General features: G+C 40.4%; 1 pseudogene across 1 annotated transcript; it reads left to right on the forward strand.

Moving 5' to 3' along the window:
• Window positions 1-5050: 5050 nt before the first annotated feature.
• Window positions 5051-6419, forward strand: LOC309824973 (dihydrolipoyl dehydrogenase, mitochondrial-like; annotated as a pseudogene). The gene has a single exon. The product of its transcript is annotated as a dihydrolipoyl dehydrogenase, mitochondrial-like (transcript).
• Window positions 6420-7496: the final 1077 nt, after the last annotated feature.

Here is a 7496-nt window from a genome sequence, read left to right on the forward strand (position 1 = left end):
TCAAATGGAACATGGGATACAGACAGGTGGGTGATGTATGCTTAGTCACACTTTTTTTTTATTACGTACACTAGGATTAGACGATCAGGTTTTAACTTCCAACCCAGAGAGGCTTCCACTGCATCCATTCATTCAGTGAGCACCTACTGTATGCAAAAGCATCATGCTGGACCCAGTGGGGGAAGAGACATAAAGAAGAATGATATTCATGCACTTCCAAGAAAACCAATTAAGATCATTTTCATTTTCAATGGAATGGAAACCCAACTCAAACTAATTGGCACGAAGAACAGCATTTATTCAGCCATATCATTGAAATTCTACAGGAAGAGTTGGCTTCTGGGGCAGCTTCCTCCAGACTCATGTGTCCTCAGTTCTTCTGCCTCTCCGGAACTGTCTTCCTTCATGGGTTGACTTCATCCTCCACGGCTACCCCAGCCCTAAGCAGCTCTTCCTCAAATCACCAAATCAAGCCCAGAAAGAACGACTATATTTTTCAGAAATCCTGGGAACATCATCTTGCATCGCATTGGCCATGATTGGATTAATTGCCATTGCTACCTCTAAAACAGCCCTTACGTGTTGGGAGATAAAACATTCTGGCTCAAGTTAGTCATGGCCCATCCCCAGAGCTGAGAGTGTGGTCAGCAATGTTAGGCAGCATGTAGGCTTAGAGTGAGGAAGGGCTTTGAGTAAACGTGCTTCAGACGAGGGGAGAGCAAGCTGGTGTGCAAAACACAATAACATCTGCCCCAGGACCTGTGTTTTTTCATTTCACTCTCCCACTTTTGAGAAGGTAAAAATTAATCGGGAATACCCTCCTCTCCACTCTCTTCCTTCTCTCCCCTCCAGTTTTCCATCCTTTCTTTTCCTCTTTTCACTCTCTTAAAGGTAGAAGCATCAGGTGGACAGAATTTAGAATTATGGTCAAAGTCAAAACAGAGAAGTCATTTTGGTTTTTCTCTGTTGCTCCTTCAGTTCTTGAAAACCTTTATCATTTGTATTTATCTTGGTAAACACAGTTTTTAGTCTAGAAATTTTTAATGAAGTAAGGCCATGCCATAACAGCCAATTAAAAAAAATACTGAGGAAGATTGTTTACTTGCATCTTGCTAGTTTATTTTTATTTGTGCTGAATTTCTAATGATCTTGTAAACACTTCTAGGATTCATACACAAATAAAAAACCTTTTATATGTTTTACATGTTATCTGTTTTATATACTTTCTAGGTAGTTTCTACCTAGAAACTACACCACTCTAGTATCCATTATACGGGCATACCTTGCTTACGAGCATATTGCTCAAACTAGTATAAATTGTGGAAGTATCAAAGCATTAACTAAAGGTCAAGTGAGTACCTGATTTATCACACCTGGGTACAAACCGCTTTAATTAGAACTGGGGAAAACCAAACTGTGACTTTGGGAAAGGGCCCCTCTCCATTCTGTGTGTTCCTGGCAGAACTACTGGTCACCAAACCTTATCCACTCTGGCCACAGAAGTACAGGACCCAACCTGCCAATCAGAACATACTATCCCCCCACCCAGTCACTGGGTACTGGGTCAAGGGCAGTCACATGATCCAGGAAGACACAATAGGAGTCTATCCCTGGCATTTTATATCTGTATCCTAAGAAGGAAGCTGAGTTAGGATGATCGAAGCCTAAAGTTTGCTGAGTCCAGATCAACTCTCTCTTAGAAGCCAGCAAGCAGACCAATACAGCTCAGGAAAGAGCCAGTGGGGAGAAACCCCAAATCTAATAGTGCTTGAACCCACCCCCATTCTTTCTAGGAAAATAAGTCAATACGTGTGTGTGTGTGTGTGTGTGTGTGTGTGTGTGTGTGTGTGTGTGTGTGTGTGTGTGTGTGTGTTAGCTTAAGCTAGTTTGGGCTTATTCACAACACACACTTCCTGGTATACAAACAGGAAAATGAAAGAAGGATTTCAAAGTGAAATTCACTGAAGCTCAGGAAGGTAGCTTGTTACTATTATGAAATTGTGGTTATGTCTTTAGTAAACAAACAGAATCATTTACCATATATTCTATCATCCCTTGTCTGTGAAACAGGAATCGTATTTCTAGTGCTTCCTTTTCTCCCTGCACTAGGTCAGGCAAACTCAGGTTTCTGAGTGAATAAAAGAGAAATATAATACAGTGTTTCCTTTTAGACAGACCTTCTGCTTGTATCACTCTCTCCTCCCCTGTCCTGGTAAACTGAATGGATGGTGTGAAATTTCTGTTGGACTATTCTCTAAGTCAAAATGTTAGGGTGGAAAAATAGCTCTTGTGTATTGAATCAGTGGTTTGCACATATTATTTTATTTAATAAAGGAACTACCCCCAGTGAAGCATTTTCCTGTTTCATGGAAGAAAACACTGAAACTTTGTCAGGTACCTCCTGGAGATCCTGAAACAAGTGTGGGCAGCACCTGGACACACACCCAGGCCTGTCTGACTCCCAGCCCATGATTTTCCCCACGGCATTACATTGTTTCCCAGGGAAGAGGGCAGTAGTGTCAGTCATCCTGGGGGTATGTTTATATCACACCAAATGTCTATATGCTAAAATATTTTGGAAGTGTGGTCAGCATTCTCTAAGCCTCAGTGTAAAAATAGTTAGCACGTTAGATAAGACTGAGCCTGGATTGAATGAGAGTCCGAAATGGAAATAAAGAAAATTCATCCCCTACCCCCTAAAAAAAAAATACATGTTGAATACTGGAAGAGAAGGAAGACGCATGAAGAAAGAGGAAGGAGAGGATGAGGAAGAGGAAATTTCTACCATTTAAAAAACAAAACTCAAAACAAGAATCATTCGTCAAAGACCATCCATCTCAAGTTAGCCACACTTGAAATTGGTACATAAAAAAGAAAAAAAAGAAAATCAGCTTGATTTACCTGAGAAAGGAAAGGATAGATATTATGTTTTTTAAAAACTATTGAGCTTTAAGTAGCGATTAAGAATAGAAAAATTGGACTTCCCTGGTGGTGCAGTGGTTAAGAATCTGCCTGCCAATGCAGGGGACACGGGTTCAAGCCCTGGTCTGGGAAGATCCCACATGCCACGGAGCCACTAAGCCCGTGAGCCACAACTACTGAGCCCACGTGCCACAACTAGTGAAGTCCGCACACCTAGAGCCCATGCTCCACAACAAGAAAAGCCACCACAATGAGAAGCCCGCGCACTGCAAGGAACGGTAGCCCCCACTTGCCACAACTAGAGAAAGCCTGCGTGCAGCAACGAAGACCCAACACAACCAAAAATAAATAAATAAAATAAACAAATTTAAAAAAATAAAGAATAGAAAAAATTAAAGTCCGATTATTGCCAGAAATACAACCAACCTCCCAGACCCAAGATTTGAGAAGCAAGGATGGAAAAATTGGGCAGTCGGTCAGGTTTACTTTTGAAACGGCCTCACTAAGTGCTTCGTCCCATACAAACTCTCAACACCCCAGCAGCCCAACCTCCCTATACAGGCTTATTGTACTAGATTTCCTGCCTCCCCCCCATCAAAGCTTGTCCATCCTGTGTCTCATTAACTAAAGGCATATTCTCTGTTTTTTATAACTTAACCTTTTAATCTTAAAACACTGACACAGAAAGTTTTCTAAAATACATTGCTGCTCTATGTGTATAAAATGAAAATGCAGAGAAGGACCAGAAAAATACACAATGTAGTGAGGGGGGAGGGGAATGGTGAGGTGAGATCGTGAGATAAGGGCAGATTTTCCCTTAATCTTTTACATTAAGCATGTGTTCGTGTGTAATTTTTACAAACTGAGTGAGAAAAAATGACAAAAAATATAGTTTAACTCATTCTCTTCTTTCCAGAAAAATTTTTAATAGCAGATTAAAAAGAATCTTTTAGAAAAGCTTCTTAAATACATAAAAGGGATTTACAGGAGGGGGCAGTTTCAGATATTCCTGGGGTTGGATGACAATTAGAGGGAGGTGTTTTCTGTAGGTGGGATTTTTTAACGCAACTTCACTCTTAGTGCATTTGTGAGCAGAATCTACACAATCACAGCCACCATCCCCACATAGCCACCGTGCAAAAGAAACTTCTATGTTCTTATGTGTGTCTATACTGAGTTATACGGTTTAAAGGATATAAGCCGAATACAGGGTAGCCTCTGGAGGGGAGTGGTCAAGTAAAAGTCAGAAGACATTCTGCATTTTCTAAAATAGTTTAATTTCTATAAGAAAAATGTATTCATGTTTGCTTAGTAATTAAAAATAAATATAAAACAAAATAAATTTTGAAAAACATTTTTTTTTTGACAAGTACAAATGAAAGGGGGAAAAGATGTATCCCGTCTAGTTGGGCCATAGTTTGAGACCCACCACTCCCTCCAGGGTACTCTTTCCTCCGTTACCTGCCTAGAGGGTCACTGGGTAAAATGACTTGGATGAAAGGAAACACATCCTTTTCCCATGACCACAGAGCCAGAGTCCTCTGTATTCACATTTTCTCTCTAGATTTGCTGACTACCCTGATTTCTGTACTAATAAACATCTTTTGGTTGCAAGCGACAGAGACCCAGATTGAATCATCTTACTCAAAAAGGGGAAATTATTTTATCACGTAACCAGAAGAACAAAACAAAACAGGCCTGGCTTAATGCAAAGTTGGATTGGGCACTCAAACAGCAGCAGCAGCAATTTGGTTTTCTGCCTCTCAACTCCTCCTTCATTCTCAAGTCTTTTCCCATATGGAGCCCAAGCTGGCAACCAGTCACTGCAGGCTTATACATCTACCTTATATTTCCACCAAACAACAAAAAAAACCTGTCTCTATTTAGCTCCAGAGAAAGTCCTGTGTTTAGTGTCATTGGTCTGGCGCGGGTCACGCACCTATCTCTGAACCAATTGCTCAGGGAAAGGGAATGGGATGTTCTGAGTGGACAGGCCCAAGTCATGTGCCGACCAATGGCGTGGGAGCCTGGGATCAGCCCCACCTATAACACAGGGATTGGGTTGGTGGAATAGGTAGTAATAAGGTACTCTTATTAAAAGAAAGGGAGGAGACCTTGGCGAGGCGGCAGAGACGCTTAGCGGAGTTTGAAAGCTTTGGCGGAAAGGAAAGTCCAGCGGCAAGATGCAGAGCTGGAGTCGTGTGTCCTGTTCCTTGGCTAAGAGAGGCCATTTCAATCGAACATCTCATGGTCTGCAAGGAGTTTCTGCAGTGCCACTGAGAACTTATGCAGATCAACCAATTGATGCTGATGTTAACAGTGATAGGTTCTTGTCCTGGAGGATATGTTGCTGCTATCAAAGCTGCCCAGTTAGGCTTCATGGCAGTCTGCGTTGAGAAAAATGAAACACTCGGTGGAACATGCTTGAAAGTTGGTTGTATTCCTTCTAAGGCTTTATTGAATAACTCTCATTATTACCATAGGGCCCATGGAAAAGATTTTTCATCTAGAAGAATTGAAATGTCTGAAGTTCGCTTGAATTTAGAGAAGATGATGGAGCAGAAGAGTAATGCAGTAAAAGCTTTAACAGGTGGAAGTGCCCACTTGTTCAAATAGAATAAAGTTGCTCATGTAAATGGATATGGAAAGATAACTGGGAAAAATCAGGTCACAGCTACAAAAGCCGATGGCAGCAGTCAAGTTATTGATACAAAGAACATTCTTATAGCCACAGCTCTACCAGAGATCTCCATCTCTCTCTTTAAATTGAATACCAAAGTTACTGGTGCTACTAAGAAGTCAGATGGAAAAATTGATGTTTCTATTGAAGCTGCTTCTGGTGGTAAAGCTGAAGTTATCACTTGTGATGTACTCCTGGTTTGCATTGGCCGACGACGCTTTACTAAGAATTTGGGACTAGAGGAGCTTGGAATTGAGCTGGATCCTAGAAGTAGAATTCCAGTAAATACCAGATTCCAAACTAAAATTCCAAATATCTATGCAATTGGCGATGTGGTTGCTGGTCCAATGCTGGCTCACAAAGCAGTGGATGAAAGCATTATCTGTGTTGAAGGGATGGCTGGTGGCGCTGTGCACATTGACTACAATTGTGTACCATCGGTGATTTACACACACCCTGAAGTTGCTTGGGTTGGCAAATCAGAAGAGCAGTTGAAAGAAGAGGGTTATTGAGTACAAATTTGGGAAATTCCCATTTGCTGCTAAGAGCAGAGCTAAGACAAACGCTGACACAGATGGCATGGTGAAGATAACTTGGGCAGAAATCAACAAACAGAGTATTGGGAGCACATATTCTAGGACCAGGTGCTGGTGAAATGATAAATGAAGCTGCTCTTGCACTGGAATATGGAGCATCCTGAGAAGATATAGCTAGAGTCTGTCATGCACATCCGACCTTACCAGAAGCTTTTAGAGAAGCAAACCTGGCTGCATCATTTGGCAAATCGATCAACTTTTTTTTTTTGATCAACTTTTAAATTAGAAGATTATATTTTTCTGAAATTTCCTGGGAGCTTTTATAGAGGTAACATTTCTGAACAGGAAATGCTCTCAGCTCCAAAAATTTCTAGGACTGAATTACAAAACTTTTGGAAGGTATTTAATAGGTTTGGACAGAATGGAATAATCTCATACCTATATTTTAAATAAATTTAATATTTTGTTTTACTGTATTAATACTGCAGAAAAAAAGCTACTTATAGTAGCATGCTGGAAAATTTTCTTCAACTCATATTTTCATGCTGTTTATGAAAGGCTCAACTTCACTGAATTTATGCTAAGTAGTTTTATCTCTTACAGGATCTACTTACATGGGTGGAGCTGGAGTATGGTATGTGAACAGCTGTGTTTGAAACAAGTTGATCAAGTTATTTTAAACTTGGTTTTCACATTGGAAACAGTCATTAGAATAAGTTAAACATGTATAAACTGAACTGATGTAAATAAAAAATGATGGCCTGTCAGTTATTTTAATCCCCAAAGTCTTGGTGGTTAGAGGTAGAATTTGTGTTTAGATTTTTAAGGTTCTACTGAGGTCTACAGTCTGAAGTATAGTTATATAGTTGACCAAAGTAAGGCAGTATATATACAAAATTCGTATATTAAATGGAGAAGTAATGTATTACAGTGGGAAATGAAGTTATGGAAATAAACCTATCTTAAATATTCAAAAAAAATAAAGGAAAAAAAGAAAGGGAAAACATTGCCAGAAGTCACAAACAAGAGATGTCTACCAGTTTCCCTGACAAGTAGCCACACCGAATAATCCAGTTTCATTATCATTACTGTTCTTTTTATATCTCTAATGTCTGTCTAACAGGCTCTGACTTTCAGGTCTCAAACAACTGGTCTTTTCTCTCCAACCCTGGAGTCTCAGGGAGCCCTCAGAGCATTACTGTCAATGCTGGGAGGAGTTATCTATCAACCCCCTATGACTTGGGCTGAGAAAGAATAATTTTCCAGGCAGGGAGCATTCATTCAACATACCTTTTATCCCTCCTATGTATCACACACGTGCTGGACCCAGATCCTGCCTGCGATAATTAGCCTGGTAA

This window comes from Grampus griseus (assembly GCF_964374135.1).
Source record: "Grampus griseus genome assembly, chromosome: 7".
In the NCBI taxonomy this organism is placed as follows: domain Eukaryota; kingdom Metazoa; phylum Chordata; class Mammalia; order Artiodactyla; family Delphinidae; genus Grampus; species Grampus griseus.